The sequence below is a fragment of the Ambystoma mexicanum genome, chromosome 7p (genome assembly GCF_040938575.1).
Source record: "Ambystoma mexicanum isolate Mex_15411 chromosome 7p, UKY_AmexF1_1, whole genome shotgun sequence".
Lineage (NCBI taxonomy): Eukaryota > Metazoa > Chordata > Amphibia > Caudata > Ambystomatidae > Ambystoma > Ambystoma mexicanum.
This window is the reverse complement of record NC_090939.1, coordinates 80,983,347-81,002,364: the sequence shown is the minus strand read 5'-3', so window position 1 is coordinate 81,002,364 and position 19,018 is coordinate 80,983,347. Positions and strand designations below refer to the sequence as shown.

The window sequence follows — 19,018 nt, the reverse complement described above, 5'->3', positions numbered from 1 at the left end:
GGTAAGAATTGTTCAGTTTTAGATTTAGAGAGTTCCCAATAGTATAACATTCAGTTGGACCAGGGGGGATGAATAAGCCTTGGCTTCCTGGAGTGGAGAAGGAAGTTTTGGGGGATACAGAGTTGTGGATGATGGTAACTTGAGCATGATGCAGACACTTTACCCAAAGTCCCTGCTCACACTGAGAAACCTAGGGGTATTCTCCCATGTAGAACCCAAGAATCCTCTATTCAGGTGGCCAGGTGAGGGCCATCGCTTTTGGATCCCAAACCTGGGTGTGGACAAGCAAGTAGGAGAGCCAGCGGGAGAGCAAGTTGCGATGAGAGCCGATACACCAGAGCTGCCCAGGGCAGGAGGCCAGAGACCGGGATGCCGAAACGCTGCAGTTTGAAAGAGCGGAAGCGTGGCAAGGGAGTCGTGTCTCCAGTGAGCCAAGAAGAGTCTGTGTATAGGAGCTGAGAAGCAGCTGGTCCCGTGCAGAACATGTGAAGGTGAATTCTCGTTCTCCAGGGCCGGTGAGACAGCCCAGGAGTGTCCGAGGGGTAGGCAGTGAAACCCTGACCTCGGAACGAAGAGTCGCTGTGGAGCTGATGTGCAGAAGTCAGCCCGGCGAGTCTCAAAATCTTGCAGAGCCGGGTTGTGAAGAGCATGATACAAATTGACACTAGAAAAGCATAAGGAAGACGACCGCGAGCGACTCAGAAAGAAGGAAACAAGTGCAGGGGGTGCACAGAAGAGTGAAAGAAGCGTGCAAGAGGCAAAACAGAGAAAGAACCAAGGACAGTGCAAGTACGCACGTCAAAGAGAAAGGAATAAATGAAAATGGTGCAGTAAGCACCTGAAGATAAAAAGTACAAAGGAGAGCAAGTAACAAACATAGGGGCAAAGGGTCAGAATGATCACGCTAAGGAAAAGCAAAGATCCTGGCGTTTTCGGAAGCCTCTGATTCTACCCCACGACAGGATGATATGTAAGAAAGACTATATATATAGAAAAGGCACATCCTGACCAACTGAATTTGTGTTTGGAACTAGAGGGGCCTAAGCTGGAGGAAGGGCGGCCTGTGAAACCAAAAGGTAACTGATATACTTAGCTTTGTTTTTGAATGCTGGAAGAGGCCTGAACTTGGGGAAGGGACCCCTAAGAAGCCCAACCAATTTGGAGACTTATTGGTTTTCTTTTTAGTGTCAAGGCGCTTTGAGAGTAACTGTTCTACATTTCTTTTGTCGCATTTGAAACTTGAATACGTTGAAGCTTGGGGAAGGGAACCCCAAGGAACTCAAAGACACTGAAGGTATTTCAAATAACTGTAAGGGCCCTGTGGAGAAGGTCTTATGAACAGCCCTGTTGAGTGAACCTATCTTTGTGACATTGGCCAAATTGCACCTGGTGTGAAGACCACCTGAAACCAACTTTGGATTCCCATTTTTGTTGAACCATTCTTTTTCCTTCTCAAAAGACTTCCCATCACATGTTTTTGTAATGAGTGAGGGCAAGCATAGGTTTAGACACAAACAGACTTATTTTGGACTATTGGACCACAATGGCCATTAGAAACATCAGTTAACGAAACCATCCCTTTACACTTGGATCCAGTCAGGCATTACATCAACCCAGGAAGCTTAGTAAATATAGGTTTAGGTTTTAAAACAAATACTTTTGAGTCTGTGTCTCTCTTGATACCATGCCTGTCTCATAACACCAAAAGGTCTAATGCTGAATATTTTCATTAATGGGAGAGGAATGCTTGCCTTTGGGAGATGTGGGCAAGCCAGAACACACTAAATACTAGCTTGGTGTGGTAATACTCTTTCAAACCCATCAGAGTGCAGGACTTTCTTTGGGCTCATATAAACAAAACTCCCAAGCATCCCTGCGCCCAAAAACTAAAATGTCTTGGAGGTATCCATTTGTCTCAGAACAAAAGTTGTATCTAACCTCTTCAAGGAGAGACCAGATCCCACCAATTTCTCTCAGACACTGGTCGAGCTTCTGAAATTGGTCCGATATATTCTAAGGCAGGACCGTAAAGTGGCATCACACCGACACGTAAAGGTGGGACAAGGCAATTGCATAAATAAAAACAAATGCAAATACATTCTCTGTGGTGAGAGGGTTTCATGGGTCACTGTCAAGACACCCCCTTGAATACAAAAGTTACAGTGAGAAGTAGTGATAGTATATCCAGAAGTGTCCGTAGAATGCAATCTATTTAAGGCGGTGGTAAGTGTATCCCAGATCATTTGTCAAAGGTGACAGAAGAAAACAAAACCTTTAACTAAGTGCACCTCTTTATTCAACCAGATTAATTAGTCCTTCAGAGGCAAAGCTTAAGCTGAACAAGTTACTTACCAACTGTAACTTTCTTTCGATTGGATGTTCCTCCCACGTATTCCTCACCTTAGATATTTGTATCTTCCAGCTTGTTGCTTCGGAAAACATTTTTTCACCAGAGGGCGATGTGCTCGAGGCCACAGTGTCGATGTCCCTCGAGGGCTGCCGTTGAGTGCCGACGTCATGCGCAGTATAAAGGGCTTGAGCTGTGCCCGTTAGCTTCAGTTCTGTTTTTACGATATGAGTAGCCACATCAGTTGACCAGGCTTTAATGACCTTTGGCTCGTAAGGAACTTGAAGTGCAACAGGCGTAAACTGTACGGCGGGGTATGTTGGGAGGAACATCCAATCGAAAGAACGTTACAGTTGGTAAGTAACTTGTTCTTGTAATGGATTGTGTTCTCCCACATATTCCTCATCTTAGATATTCTCCCAAAGCAGTAAGAATTCGGAGGAGGGAGTACCAGAGAAATTAGTTGCAAATCGTTTGAAGGACAGCTTTTGCAAAGTGGCCTCCTTGATAAGATGTTGAATCCAAGTAATAATGTTTCACGAATATGTGCATTGACGACCAGGTGGCCGCTGCACAAATATCCTTCACCAGAACACCCCTCCGAAGAGCTGTTGAAGTTGCCATACCCTTGGTTGAGTGAGCTCTTAATCCACCCGGAAGCTCTTTTCCAGCCAATTTATAGTACTCCGTAACTGCCAAAATAATCCATCTGGATAGTGTTTGTTTTGATACTCCTAAACCCAATCTGTGTCCAGTATATCCGACAAACAGTTGATCACTTTGTCGGAATTTAGCTAATCTGGAAATGTAGAAATTTCGAGCCCTCCTTGGATCCAGTCTGTGTAGTCTTTCTTCCTCTTTACTCGCATACGGAGGAGGATAGAAAGAAGGTAAAGTCATTTTCGGTGACAGGTGGAAATCAGAGACTATTTTCGGTAAGAATGAGGGTCTGACCCTGAGAGTTACTTTGTCTCTATGGAAGACGGTATGAGGAGGCTTACAAGAGAGTGCCTGCAACTCACTCACCCTGCGAGCTGATGTAATTGCCACTAGTAAAATTGTCTTTAAAGTGAGGAGCCTTAACGGACAAGAATGTAAAGGCTCAAATTTTAGAACTACATTTTTGTTAATTTAGTTTTATTAGGTTTTAATACAAACAGGTCACACAAAGGAAAAAAAAAGGTAAGCATTTCATTCCAAGACGGAGTTGAGAATTTTACAGACGAGAATCAAAATTCAACATAAACTTGGTATACTTTCCCAACTTTAGTCTTTAAGTCTTTGGAGTGACCGTTCCCGTCCCAGATTCCTCTACCACCCCCCACGTCCCTCTAGGGCTAGGGCATTTGTTTTACAAGAATTGTGTGGTCTTACTTTTGTGTGGTCACGTTCCAGGTTTTGGGGGACCCCCCTGTTGGGGAACACCTCTTTGCATTTCTCCATCACATTTTGGATCACATATTAGACAGCGTCAAACAGTGGGAGGATGTTACATGACAAGCCAGGTAGCAGATTCAGCTTCCAATCATATTTCTATACATTAATGTATTATTCCTGGCATGTATTTGTTCAAAAAAGTCCAGCCACAAAATATCACATTTCGTGGACCTTCCATGTAGGGATGAAGTTATTTTTTCCATGGTGCATATGTTTGTTGCTACATTGACCCATTCTCGCTCGCGATTGTTCTGGATTTCCACTTCATAGCTAGCAGGGCCCGAACAGCTAGCAACACCAGTGCAACCAGACATTTAATTCTTCTCCATTCATCCTCACACTTCTCAAAACCAAACAAAATGCGGTAGGGGTCTGCCGTTCTTTGGACCCCGTCTAAGTCTCTGATTCAACCCAGGACTTCGTCCCAGTACACCTTGATTCAGGGACATCCCCACCACATGTGCCAATAGTCCGCAACTTCACCACATTCACGCCAACATAGTGGGCTGGCTGACTGATACATTTTGGAGAGTCTTTGTGGATCATACTGCCTCCGGTGTAATAGTTTGATAGAGTGTAGTTTATATTGACATGATATGGATGTTCGGGGCGCCGCTCGGCACCTTTTCCCCCCCATGTATCTGGATCAATATGATCCCCCAAGTCTCTTTCCCAGTTCTTTCTGAGAGGCTCTGTAGTTCCCCTACCTGCCTCTATCCATGTTTTGTACACACCCGATATCAGACCCTTCAGCTCTGTCCTGGAGTTCAATAGCATCTCAAAGGGGTTAAGTTATCTCCTCAATTTATCTTTTCACTCAGCTCTCGTTAGGATGCCCTTAATCTGCAGGAATTGGCATGTAGACAGTACCCCTATTACCCCTATCCCCAAGGCCTCCACTAGCTCAGGGAGCGTGATGAAGGAGTCATTTTTCAGAAGTTGGCCAACTCTCTCCAGTCCCGCTTCTTAACCAAGTTTGAAATCTCTCTACATTGGGGATATGTTCATCAATACCTGGGGACCACAGGTGGCTCAACGGTTATGGCCATGTGGAAATGTTTCTCACCTCTGTGCCCTCCCTCCATATTTCCCATATGGTTTCTTGTATCGGATGTGCTTTCAATCTATTTAATAGTTTCCTCATTGGGGCCCACAACCATTCTGAGACCGTGGCCAGGGAAAGATAGTCGTTGTCCATTGAAATCCACTAGAGTTCTTTTTGATTACGGAGATGGGGAATTAGCACCTGTAACTGGTCTGCCTCATAATATTTCCTAAGATCTGGGAGACCCACCCCCACCCTTGTCCTTAGATAATGTCAGGGTATCGTATGCAATTCTAGTCCTTTTCCCTTGCCATAGGAATCTTACAAACGCTTCCTTGACTTCCATGAAGTTGTGTCCTGACATCTTGATGGGGAGCATTTGAAAGGGATAAAAGAACCATGGGAGACAGATCATTTTTATCGCGTTGAGGCGTCCTAGCCAGGATATTGTCAGTTTGTCCCACCTAGCAAGGTCTGCATGGACATTTTGAAGGAGTATTGGGAAGTTGGCTTCGTATAGGTCTTCTATCTTTCTTGTAATTTGTATTCCTAAATATTTCAACTTACTATGTTCAATCATGAGACCCAATGAGGAGTATTTGACTTCGTTTGTCTCTGCGGACCCCTGTAGGGGGAACAAAATCGACTTGGTTTTATTAACTTTGAAACCCGATATTCGGCTGTATTCCTCAAGAAGGTGCAGAGCTCTAGGGATGGATGTTCTCGGGTTGGCCACATGAAGGAGTATTTCGTCGGCATACAATGCCACCTTATACTTGATCTTGCCTAGTTGCAATCCCTCAACCCGGTTATCCTCCCTCATCCTCTGTGCCAGTGGTTCCAAAGAAATAGCTAAGAGGATAGCTGAAAGGGGGCATCCCTGTCTGGTGCCTCATTTTAATTCAAACCATCTAGAGTATTCTCCATTTACAAATACGGAGGCTTTGGGTGCTGTATAAACTGCCAGAATCCCTCTTCTAAATTTAGGCCCTATCCCCACCTTGCGTAGGACTGCTGTCAGGAAATCCCATTCCACCCTGTCAAAGGCCTTTTCCGCATTAATGGGGAGCAGGGCGGGCTCATTGATCATATTCTGGGAGGCGTTGACAAGGTGCAGGGTCTTTCGCATGGTGTCGGCTCCTTGATTCCCCAAGTATGAAGCCCACTTGGTCAGGATGGATGAGATGAGGCATAAGTGTCTCCAGTCTAGAGGCTAGCACCTGTGTGTAATTTTTTGCATCTACATTAAATAAAGATATGAGGCGATATGATCCACACCTTTTGGGGTCCCTTCCATCTTTGGGAAGTACGGTTATAAGAGCTCTAACAAATGAATCTGGGTCTCTCCCCGATTCTAGGATCTCGTTCAACAGTTCAACCAAGAATGGTATGAGGTAGGTACTAAAGGATTTGTAGAATCCGGCCATATATCCGTCTTCTCCTGGGGATTTGCCTAGTGTCAACCTTTTTATCGCATTCTGTATCTCCTCCTCTGTTATGGGGGATTCTAAATGAGGTGAGTCAATGCCTGTTACTTTGGATATGCCGATAGCAGCAAGATAATTCTCTATGCCAGTCGTATCTGGATCCGCCTCCAGGGTATACAGTGTTTCGTAGAAGGCAGCAAAGGCTTCAGGGATGGTGGGTTTGCTTGTCACTGGGTTAGGCCTTTCATCAATTAACTCCAGCACCCTGCGCTCTGCCTGTTCCCCAAGTCTGGCGGCCAGCAGTGCATCAGCTTTGTCCCCTTTGTCGTAACATTTTTGTTTCAGCAGGTGCAGTTTACGCACCGTCTGATTGTGTTCTAGGAGGCAAATTTCTTACCTTTTTTTGCCTCGCTAAGTTTGTTGGGCTCTACCATGTCACCTCCTTTAGCCTCCTTATCCAACTGGCAAATCTCCCCTCTGAGTCTATTTTCAATCAGAACTCTTTCCATAGGGCCTCATTACATCTCCATTTACCTCCCCTAACTGGTAGGTGTTCCCACTGTGTGTCAGCAATGACCATATCGTGGTCCGACCAGGTGATTGGGGTGATCTGTGTGTGTGTGGTGATGTTATATAGATCTCTTGAAAAGTAAATATAATCAATCCGAGTGAAGGTGTTGTGCGGAGCTGAGTAAAAGGTGTAACCTCATTCATCTGGGTGCATCCCTCTCCACACATCACCCATCCCATACACATCCATCATGTCTGCAAACTTGTTACATAATCTTTTGGTTCCATCTCTCATGAGAGGGCTACCAGTCTTCCGATCCATGGTAGGATCTGCCCATAGAAATAAAACCGCAGCCTGGAATGATGTGCCCTGTGGCTTCAAGCATTATTTTGGGGATTGTTTTAGACAGAAATCTAACTTGGCCTACGTTAGGAGTGTAAATCGTGGCAATTGTCACGTTCACTTTTCCGACAGATCCTGTTACCAATAAAGCTCGGCCTTCTGTGTCTGACAATGTTTTGGTGACCTTAAAGTCTATCCCTTTTCTGATGAGAATTCCCACCCCTCCTTTTCTCAGCGGTCCAGAGCCCCAGAATTCTATTCCAATGCGTTTCCCAAGAACTGGCCTCTCATCCCCCTTCATGTATTTGGTCTTTTGCAGAAGGAGGATGTCAATGTTTGCTCTACGAGAAACTCTGAATACCAGAGATCTCTTGGTTGGTGACTTGAGACCATTGACAGTAAGCGTTCCCACCCTTAAGGAGTCCCTTCTGCCTGATTCAGCGGTTGTCATTCTGCAATACCAGAGTGTACAAGATTCTTAACCGCAATCACCAACATGCCATCTGCTCAACATACCACACCTCATTTCTCTCATCTTCCGTCCCTGAAGATGTTACTTTTGCCTTTTCCCTTGCCTTGCCCTGTGCCCCTGCCTCCCTCCCTCCCTCCACCCACTTTCCCTCTCCCCAGTTGGTGGTGTCCGAGTCCAGCTGAAAGAACTGGCCCGGCATGGAACGCCAGGGGAGACCGTTACCGCACTGTCCCTTGCACAAAGAAAATCAAGATAGAAATGAGCCCCCTTTGCCTCCCCTCCGTTCTAAACTTATGATTCGCAACCAAACATGAGTCACAATGTTAGTCTAGTGACCAATAATCAAACCTTGTGCTTTATAGCCGATTTGACTTGGATATACTGCAAAAGGCCTAATTTTCTCCCCCTGGGGAGACGTTGCCTCTTCGATATTTCTTGGAACCTTTCACCCGCTTTCTCCTTGGACCTTGAATACGCCATTCTCTTCCATCCTTTTTCGAATCCTCTCGATCATCCCTTTGTCCGTGTGGTTCAACCAGCTACGATATGTACGCTTTTATCTCTTTCTCTGATCTTAGCCTAATCTTTGAGCCTCAATGTTTAAAAGAGAGGGAGAAGGGGTATCCCCATCTGTAGCGTGTGTCACGTTCCTTCAGCCATTTCGTGAGGGGTTCACACATTCTCCTGAGAGCTAGTGTCAGGGAGGATAGGTCTTGATATATTGTTATCTGTGCCCCTTCGAGGGTGATCGCACCTCCACTCCTTGCCTTCTCCAGCCTTATCCTGGTAACGATGGAATCAGGCGAGGACCGACCTTGGACCTCCAGGGGGGCATACGGCTCTGTGAATACTTTCAGTTTTGGGTTTGTCGATTGCATCATCGGCGAATAGAAGCTTAATGATGTTGTGAAGCATTTTCTTGAGATCTTCCTCCGTTTCACCTTCTCGTTCTGGGATTCCGAAGAAGCGAAGGTTGTCGGCCTTTCACGATTTTCCAAATCATCCATTTTAAGCTTGAAATCTTCCCTCTGCTCCAGATCGGCTATTCTATGTTCCAGCTGTGTCTCCAGGGTGTCTATCGTAGCTTGGTTGTTCTCGACTCAGTCTAGCCTATCTTCAATATTGTCTAGGCATTGTGTGATCCTGTAAATGTTTCCACCTATATTGGCCCCTATGCTCTTTATTTCACTTAGAAGGGCGGCGATGTCCCCTTTCGTGGCAGCCGTTTCAACATTGGCTGTGGCTGCCATTTTGGAGTTGCCGGTGCAGTGAAATGATGGAGCGTAAGCAAAAATAGCCAGCTTTTGTTGTGCGTTCATATACCCCTGATATCACTCTATGGTGCCTCCTAGAAATTCTGAGTACATCAGGGTTAGAGGCTGAAATGCCAGAGTCATTCAGTGGAGATAGCTTATATTCCCAGTGGTCCCCGGGCGCAGGCGGTCCTTTCTGTCCCCACGTGACAATCGTCCTATGATGTTCACTGGTAATTGCGTAGTCACTGGATTAGGAGCGATGTGGTTGGTGTCTCTATGACATTAAATTTGGTGCCTAGTATCTGCGCACTTTCCACGTGTTCTATTGGACATATATTGGTTCCTCTTTCCGCTGTGCAACAGCACTGTCCAGTTCCCCACAGACTTGACCTCAGTCACGGATGGCCCTAGTATGATTCCAGGAGATAGGGGCGTACGCTGTTAGTGCTTTATGCCAGGTGTGGTACCTTGATCTTTCCAGGATATGCGATGCCACCATTAACCTGGCGCTCTACTGAATACAGTCTGTTAGCTCCTTTATGTGTGACGCATGTGTGGGGGCCAAGGCCGTGTCCAGTCGCCCTCTGAAGAGGAGACATAGGGAAGTCTGGTTTGGGTCGCTAGAATGCTGCAGTCTTAATAAATGTTCAGTATTTTGGTGGGCATGGGCTCTCTCCTAGAATGTCTCCCCCGGGCCTCACTGACTGGCATGTGCCCTGTGTTCGGATTAGATGAACACTTGTAATTGTTCAGATTCAGGTGGGCATTTAGATTACGTGTGAGCCCGTGAATTTGCAATGAAAGCCATTGTTGAAATGGGCCTTGCCAGGCGCTGTTTGAGCCTCTATGCACGATATAGTGATGCATTATCTGGGCCCAGTCCCCGCTCCCGTTGTCTTCCGCCTCCCTGGGGGTCTAGCGGAATGCCGTTTATCACCTTGTCGGGGGCCCACTGAGTGGCGCTGGTGTGGGGACTGCTGGAGGATATTCAGTGCCGGAGGGACACGCAGCACACAGGTCTGTCGTGCCCGGGCCTCCGCTGCGCTCCAGCTCTATGAGAGCGTTTCACTCATCCTGTCGCAATGGGATCCAGCACGTTCCTCGGCTGCTTTGGGTCTGCTTTCGTGTATGCGGATCGTGCTGTGGGGGCCCTCAGATCCACCGCGGAGCTCGGCGCTCTGCAGGAAGGAGCCGCGGTCTCCTAGATTGCTGAGGATAAGAGCTCACGTGGCGTTGCTGTGCGTCTGCTCGTGAGAAGCAAGTTTCTCTAGGAAATCTGGTCCGATTTTCCTCCAGTTTTCTTACAGTTGGTGAGGGGACTATTCCGACCTTGGTTGGTGCACTTTCCAACCTCAAGGGGGTCAAACAGCAGGGGCTCTTACTGCTTTTCTGGACCCGAGGTGCAGAGCTCACACGAAAGAGGAAGACATCCGTGCGCCCCCTGATGGCCAACCTTAGAACTACATTTTAATCCCAGATAGGATTTTGGAAGGGAGTTGGAGGGTACACATTTGTCAGTCCTTTTAGAAATCAGATAACCAAGGGCATTTTTAAAATAAGAAACCTCTTCAGATGAGCGCTTGAAAATAGATAGCGCTGCCAAGTATCCTTTTATGGTGCCAACTTGGAGCCCCAAATTGGCAAAATGTAAAAGAAAAGAGAATCATAGGTGTGTTACATTGGAATGGATCCACATCCTTGTCCTTGCACCAGTTACTGAACTTATTCCAACTATACTGGTACAAGGATTTTGTTGCTGGTCTTCTAGCCAAAAGCAAAATCTCCATTACATCATCCGGTAGGTCCCAATCCTTATACCTCAGCCTCTCAGAAGCCATGCGTGAAGGCTGGAAGTTTTGACCCCTGGAGAACTCGACCTTCCTCTTGCAAGAGGAGATCCTCTCTTTGTGGAAGACATATTGGAGGGCAGATGGACATGTCCAGAAGGTCCGGGTACCACATTCTCCTGGCCATATCAGGGGCAATTAGGATCATGGTTTTCCTGAACTTTCTTAATCTCCTGATTACTTGAGGAATCACAGAGACTGGAGGAAACTCGTACAGTAGAGGAAATTCCCAGTCCACCACGAACACGTCTCTTAGAGCGCCTCTTAGGGGAAATTCCCTTGAGCAGTACTGATTACACTTCCGTTTGACCCTGGTCACGAACAGATCCACTTGAGGGATTCCTCAAAGGGTGAAGATCTCTTGAAGGACTTCCTGAGCTAGTTCCCATTCGTAAGACACTGTGCTCTGCCTGCTCAGAGCATCCGCCGCCGCGTTCTTCTCTCCGGCTAGGTGAATTGCTGATAGAGAAATTCTTTCCTGTATTGCCCAGACCCAGAGCTGCATTGCCACTCTGCAAAGTGGTAGTGATCCCTCTTGTTGAGGTAGTACATGGCCACTGTGTTGTCCGTCATTATTAGGACATTCTTTCCCCGTACAGAGGGCAGAAAAGCTTTCAGCACTAATCTAATTACCCTCAGCTCCAATAGGTTGATGTGTAGTTTGGACTCCGATGGAGACCAACGACCGCTGATTGACAGATCCCTGGTGTGGGCTCCCCACCCCATGAGTGAGGCGTCCGTCACTGCTGTTATCTCTGGCCAGGGTTGCCAAAAAGGTTCCCCCTTGAGGCTATTGTCCATGAAAGCCCACCATAGCAGATCTTGAGCCACTCTGGTTGGAACCCGCAAAAGATCTGAAAATTGGGACCATTGCGTTCTGAGGGCCCATTTAAGGGATCTCATTCTCAATCTGGCCTCTGGCACCAGAAAAATGCAGGATGCCATAAGGTCGAGCAACCTGAGAAAATCAAAAGCCGGTAGATGATGGGCATTCTGAAACTTAGTTACCATCTGCAGGATGTGGTAAGCGCTCTCCTCGGGAGGCAAGGCTTTGCCCGAGGACGTTTCCAGTATTGCTCCGATGAATTGAAGCTTTTGGAGTGGTATCATTTAAGACTTCTTGTAATTGAGGGAGAAGCCCAGTGTGTGTAAGAAGTGGCAAGTCATGATCAGATGTTGCTGAGCTCGTTCGGGTGAACTTGCTCCGATTAACCAGTTGTCCAGGTAGGGGTAGACATGAATCCCACCTCTCCTGAGACTTGTTGCCACCACAGACATCAGCTTGGTGAAAACCCTCGGGGGGATGGCAGCCCGAAAGGCAGAACTCGAAACTGAAAGTGAGAACCGCCAATCATGAACCTCAGGTACTTCCTGTGCTTGAGATAGATCGGCACATGAAAGTAAGCATCCTGAAGGTCCAATGATACCAACCAGTCTTGGAGAGCCTGAAGGATCTGAGAAAGGATTACCATCTTGAATTTGTCCTTCCTGAGGAACTTGTTTAAGTTTCTTAAGTCCAAGATGGGTCTCAATCCTCCGTCCTTCTTTGGGATGAAAAAATAGGGGAGTACCAACCCATGTTCGTCTCTGCTACATGTACATGTTCTATTGCACCTTTCTCTAGCAGGGTTAAAATCTCCTGCTCGAGGAGCGGGTCTGGAGTTTTGGTAGAGATGGGTCTGGGTCGATGGTCTTGAGGCCTTTGTCGAAAAGGAAGGAAGTAACCATGGGTCACTATTTCTAGTGCCCAGGCATCTGAAGTAATGCCTCACCATTTGTCCAGATACCAAGTGATCCTGCCTTTCACCGGCGTCTTGTGGGTCAAGGCCTCAGAGTGGCTTTGCTGCGGCTGCAGCAGTGGCTGAGGGGACAGTTGCCGCTGCTGGGGCTGATCTAACACCTTTTCCTCTTACACCACGAGGACATTTTCTTTGTTGCCCTTTTTGACTGGCCTGTCCCTTCCCTCTCCCAAATGAGGAGTAGAATCGAAAGGGACGGCTCCTTCAGGAAGATGACCCAGAGTAGAAGTGTTATTGAGGTTGTTTTGTAGAGGTGCTAAGTGATTTAGCCACCGCTTTGGAGGTCTGCAGCTTCTCCAAACCCTCGTCCGCCTTGCTGCCAAACAACCTCGAGCCATCAAATGGCATATTGAGCAATCTGGATTGCACATCCGGTGCAAAGCCCAATTTCCACAGCCATGCAAATCTGCGAGAGGACTGTGCTAGGCGCCATGGACCTGCTTATGCTATCAGCAGTGTCCAGTCCCGACAGCATCCCTTTTAGCCTCTTTTCCATCTCAGACTATTGCCAGAAAACCACCCTGTTCCTCGCCCTGAGGGATGTGTTCAGCTGCTGTTGTCATACAGTCCCACAGGGTGTGTGTGAACCTTGCCAGGGTGCAAGTCACATTTGTGAACTTTAGGGCCATGCTGCCCGAAGAAAAGACTTTTCAGGCCCATGCATCAATTCTTTTGTCATCCCTATAACGGGGAATGGAAGGGTAAGCTGAATGCCTAGTAGAGGTTGCTGCTTGCACCACTAAGCTTTCAGGCAAGGGATGCTTTGAAAGGTATTCTGGGTTAGATGAGGAAGGTCTGTATTTCCCCACAAATTTCTTATTTGTAGCTAGGCCACAATCTAGGGTTTCCCATGTGGCTGTAACCCTTTTTTGTAATGCTTTGAGAAAAGGGAGGAGGGGGGTCTTTTGAGGGCCTTTATTAAGGATATCCGTCATGTCATCTTGGTCATCCCATAAACTCAATAACATTGTTCATTAACCTTCTGTACCCCGAGTCTGCATGATCTGCAGGGTCGGAACTGTCAAAGTCTACCTCAGGGGAAGTATCCAGGCAACTGACTGTCTGAAGACATTCATACAGATTACTTAATCTGGAGCTAGGGTCAACCAATTCCTCAGGGACATCTCTAGTCCCAAATTTTACTCCAGCTGGAGTAATTTCCTCTTCTGAGAATTGCTCCTCGAAAATAGAGGACATAGACCTGATAAAATCTAGTCTAGGTTGTGGTTGGTATACCTTTCTGGGTGAAACAACCAGTTCTGATCTCGGCTTCGACAAAGGTGTAGATTTTGCCACCGGAATTAAAATTAAAGATGGCCTCGACAATGGCGTTGAAGGTGTTGATGTAATCAATGTTGGCTTCAATAGCGTTGAAGGAGGCTTTGAAACTGTTGAAGGCATTGACGCCATCTTCGAGGGTGGCATCGAGGACACCTTCGATAGATGCAATGTAATCTTCGACAATCGGCTTTGACAATGAGTGTATTACCAGTGCCATTTTGTCCACCGTCACCTCCGATTTATGCACCGGCAGGTTTGATTTTATTTTCCGAGGTGTCAGGGAGTTTTCCTCCGACTACACCCTCGGTGGCTTGTCGCTGGATATCGCGTGTCTGGTCTTTGACCTCCCTCTGTCACTTTTGGAGTGAGCTGGGGTATGGTCTTCATGTGGCTTTTTCGAGGGCCGCGTTCTCGAAGATTTAACATTGAGGCTCTGAAGGCCTCCCATTTTTGGGGAAATCGTGTTTTGAAGGGTAGGAGATGACCCTTGTGGCAGCTGACAAGGAAGAGGAAGAACGAGATCGATGTCTTTTCCTCTATTTTTTTGACGAGGAGGAGGATTTCCTCAATCGATTTCTTGATCTTGATTTCCTCGACCCATGTCAAGATTTCCCACTCTATTCTCTCAAAGCCTTCTGGTTTCTCGAAGATTTCGAGGATTCCTCCCCGACCGCTAGTTTACCTTTCCGTTCCTTACGGGCCTTGTTAGTCATATCCTGACAGGAACCGCATTCGTCGACCCGATGGTCAGGGCGTAAACAGCAGAGGCAAACTCGATGGGGATCGGTGATCGACATCTTCCCACACTTTTGAAATTTCTTAAAACCGGTCGTGGAAGGAGTTGAAGACTAGGACATTTTCCTCGAAAAATTAAGCGCCGCTTTTGTCACAAGAAGCAAAGCTATCGGAAAAACGGAACTGAGGCCAACGAGCGAGGCTCCAGCCCTTTATACTGCGGATGACGTCAACACTCGACGGCGGCCCTCGAGGGACATCAACACCGCGGCCTTGAGCACAGAGCCCTATGCTGAAAACATTTTTGCCGAAGCAGCAAGCTGGAAGATACGAATATCTAAGATGGGGAATATGTGGGAGAACACAATCCATTTGAAGTGGGTAAATGTGTGGTGAGAGGGATGTTAAAAACCCTTGCTTATTACTTTGGAAATCTTCTAAAATGTTCTATATTTTAAAGAGATGGGAAGGGTCCCCTACTAGCAAGAGTTTTCTTTTATCCTTGGATAGCCTGTAAAAGGACAGATATTTCCTTGAAGGCAGTTCACTGATAAATTAAATTCTTTGGAATCCAGTTTCTTTGGAACTGAACTTCCTTGACGCATGAGTGCAATGTCTCTACATCTTTCGGGATATAATCTGTTCTAATGACGTTATTCATGATTAGCATGTTTCTATTTATGGAACACCGAAGCAATATTAAAAGGTCATTATTGTGAGCAGAGACCTCACCGCTGCCCAGTGTCTTCCCCAACAGGCTCCCAGCACATTCTTATGCCGAAGCACACCTCATTTAAGCAGAGGGTGGGTACTGCAGGGGAAGAAGCAGTCATTGGTATTGGAGGGGAGCTACCATTAGGATGTACAAAGTCATAACCACAGGATTTTCTGACAAAAAGGTCTTGGGAGGTTGTAGAGGTCCACTAGCAAGCAGCTCCTTCAGCCATGTTGCTATTTGTCATGACCACTGCCCCTGGCCCTGGCAGCCGGGGCCCCTGGGCCACACCACGGTGTCCCTTCACAGCCCCAAGGGCCCAATCATGTTCACCAAGACACTCTTGGAGTCAGTCCTGGCGCCTTTGGCGCCAGGCTCATATGGCAGAAGGGAGAGCTGGAGCTCCCAATGGCAGTGTCACAACATGGATGCACCCACATGGTTCAGCTCCAGAACTGAACCATGCGGTCTAGCATTTAGGGTGTGGTCAGGCCTGAAGGTACCTGGGATACCTGCAGGCTATATAAGCCAAGCCCAAGCTGGAGAACACGCATAGCGTTGTTCTGCTCTCGCAGCGTGACGTTCACCACGGTTCATCGGATCTTCCTCAGCATCCCGGGCCGACACCTGCAAGAAGAAGACGACCACCATTAGTTACTCTTACCGGTAAGCGAGCCCAGCTCCTGTCATCCGCTCCAGTGTCCCGAACATCCAGCATCTCAGCGAACGCTCGATCCCTCTCCTGGAAGCTGCAACCTGGGGAAAATAGAAAAGCAATTAGTAAGCGTTTATTATTCACATTTAAACAACATTCGGAAGGCTCACGATTACCTGAGTTGAACTTGCTGTGGGTTTCTGCCCATTCCGGCTTTCCGACAACCTGCAAGAGAAAAGGCAAGGCTGATTAACATGCATAATTACTCGACGGCGATTCAAACAACACCTACTCACTGCTCCGCATCCTCTCGGCAGCTTATCACCTGGAACATCGCAGCGGCCTGCAAGAGAGGGACAACACAGGTTAGCACACTGCAAGAAAAGCACATAGGGCCGCGCTCCGCACTTTCACTTACCATCTCGGGCACAGCCCTAGCCAGCACGGCATCTTCAGAACTCCTTCGCACCTAAGAGAGAAGGAAAGACATTAACAGGGGCAATTACAATTAAGGACAAGCTGTCAAAACAACAGACTTACCTGAAGAACTGAGGCGCAGCAGGTCTGGATTCACAGGGCCCGCACCAGTGAAGCAACTCGGTTTCGACGCGCCCATCCAGGACGCACCCCTGCACAGAACAGCAGGACGGAGAGCGCACCATATCAAAAACCAAGGTGAGGAAAGCACTAAGGGGTTGTTGGGCCCACAAGGGAGGTGGGCTCAGGGAAAAAAAAGACTACGAGCTAAAACCAAAACTCCTGTGTTCCAGACTAGGTCCTCGGCAGAACAAGAACCTGAGGGAGTGGGTCCAGGTCAGAAGCAGTCCAGCCAGATCGGGTGGCGTCCCTGTGGATACCAGGTGAGCGTTACACTATTCTACCCCAGCAGGTCCTTGGTAAATGTTTATAAATTGCCCGGGAGTGTGCCGCCGACATATCAGAATACCAAGACTAAAGGCCACACGAAGAACTGCAACAGGCCCAGGGAAAGGGTATGTTCTTACCAATCCTTTAAAGGACAAGTATAGTCTAATTATTTGAGCAGCCAGCAGGCTGCAGGTTCGAAATCATCCTTGAAGTTCAAGGGGAAAAAAAAGTAGTGCCTGAGGATGCCAACTCACTACTTAATTTTCTCCTGATCAGCAGGCACCAAAATGTATCAGAGGGGACTTGTGCTGCTGGTATGGAGATGAATAAGGTCTATCACAGTCAACATCTTTGTTAGTTGTGGGCAAAACATTGAAATTCCCTTCATAGCATCGTCCAAGCGCACAGGTGTATGTGCCATGGCCCAATGACTAGCCATTAAAGGTGAGGGCTGCAGTGTGGGGTCATGGAGTTCCCATGAACACTTAAAATTCATAACAGATGTTGAGGGGTCCTAAACAGCTGCAGGAAGGACAAAGAAGCAACTGCAAAAGTAGGCAGGCAATGCAGAGGCCACAAGCAAAGTAATTTAGGGCAGACACAGATGTGGACCTGCAGTGGGACAGGCAAAGAATAGCAACCCAACCAACTGAAGGGGCAAATACTTTACGAGTCCTCGGGAGGCAACAGCACAAGGAGGGCGATCAAGCCAAACATCAGGAGCTCTGCTAGAGAGCCTGTGCCAAAACATGAGATTAGGAGAGCAATATTCTTGGGAGAACCAGAGTCAAATGGACAGGCTGACTCGCTTGCATTGGCTACAGTCCCATTAGCAAGATCAGCCCTGCTACCGTCAAATCCCCTGTAACTATTTGAAAGGACTAGACATGCCCACCCATGTGAAGATCACAGTATAGATTATTTATAGGAATGATGAAGGTCACCATACGCCTTTAGGGTCGCAAGGGCACCATAGTGGGAAGAGCACTATGCCGCTTATGATTGAACGGTCCTATGACCTTTTTCAAATGTGTGTAGGTCGCCTAACAAAAAGACACATTTTTCTCCAGCTGATTTTGGGCAGCTTATAAAAATAGAAAAAACAACATTTCTTCAACCCCCACCCTCTCTTGCCCCATTTGCTAGAAATTGGGGGTTTTGGCCGCCCAAACACCTCTCCCTCAGTGGCCACCTCCTCCCTCCACTTCCAAGACTTCTCTCCACCATTAAAAACACAAAAACATGTACAAACACGTACACACAAAAAAACATGCACACATTCACTTACCCGTTCTCCCTTGTGTCAGCTTCCGGATCCTGGGGTGGCTGTTGGCCCCTGCGTGCACTCGTGTACATCACAGGGGCCGACAGTTCGATTTATGTTTATGTTTATTAAGTTTATATAGCACTTTAAACCAAAGCGCTTTACAACAATGTACACAACAACAAGATACAACAATGGAAGAAGAAAGTTAACAATCATGAGACAAACCAGCGTAACAATATGTAGAACAGTTTCCTTGGATATTGGAGGTGAGGGAAAGGTGAGAAGGAAGGGAGAGGGGGTAGAGAAGGGAAGGGGAACAAGATTCAATTATGTGATATAAGGTCAAGTGGATGTAAGGGGAAGGTATGGGACAGGGGAGCAGAGAAGGTAGGAGGTCAAGGGGGGGGGGAGTGAAGAAGAAGGGCTTTCAAGGCGGTGTGGAAAGAGGTGTATGTGGGGGTGGAGCGGATAGAGAGAGGTAAGGAGTTCCATTGTAGTCACTGAGCGGTCTTTTTAAATCTTTTCTCAGTTCTTTCCAAAAAGGTCATTTGACCGAATACCGGTTGTCGGATCAGGACGAAGAGGGCCGGGCTCCTGTCCTCCATACTGTACAACAAATAGCAAGCAGGGCAACTTTGCCATTGAAAGTTAAAGTCAAAAAAAGTGCTCTACTCTTGTCACTATTTTGAGCCAAGAAGAGTTTTATTGCTGTACCCCCGTGAATGTAACAGAAAGAAAGAAGCTGCTAGATTCTATTCTCTTGAGACTGTGGGCAGAAGATATGCATCCCCAACAGAGGAACAGCACAACATGTTCTAGTCTAAGCCAGACGTATTTTGCTTAGATCCATCCAAGAGGAAAACTCGTATAGTTGGAGGGTGTTCAGCTTTTTTAAAGTTCCTTTAAATGTTTGCTTTTACAATTTTCTTTTTTGGGATCACTGACCTATTTCTGTGGGTAGAGGGACTTCTACTGAAGTCCCCCTTCCATTACAACTGTTTTCCCTTCACTTTTA

General features: G+C 47.1%; 1 protein-coding gene across 1 annotated transcript in view; it reads right to left on the bottom strand.

The window, feature by feature from the left end:
* The window catches only part of POLQ (DNA polymerase theta), a 1,553,125-nt gene that overhangs the window by 336,884 nt on the left and 1,197,223 nt on the right, over positions 1 to 19,018 (bottom strand). The gene's annotated exons all lie outside the window — the stretch shown is intronic.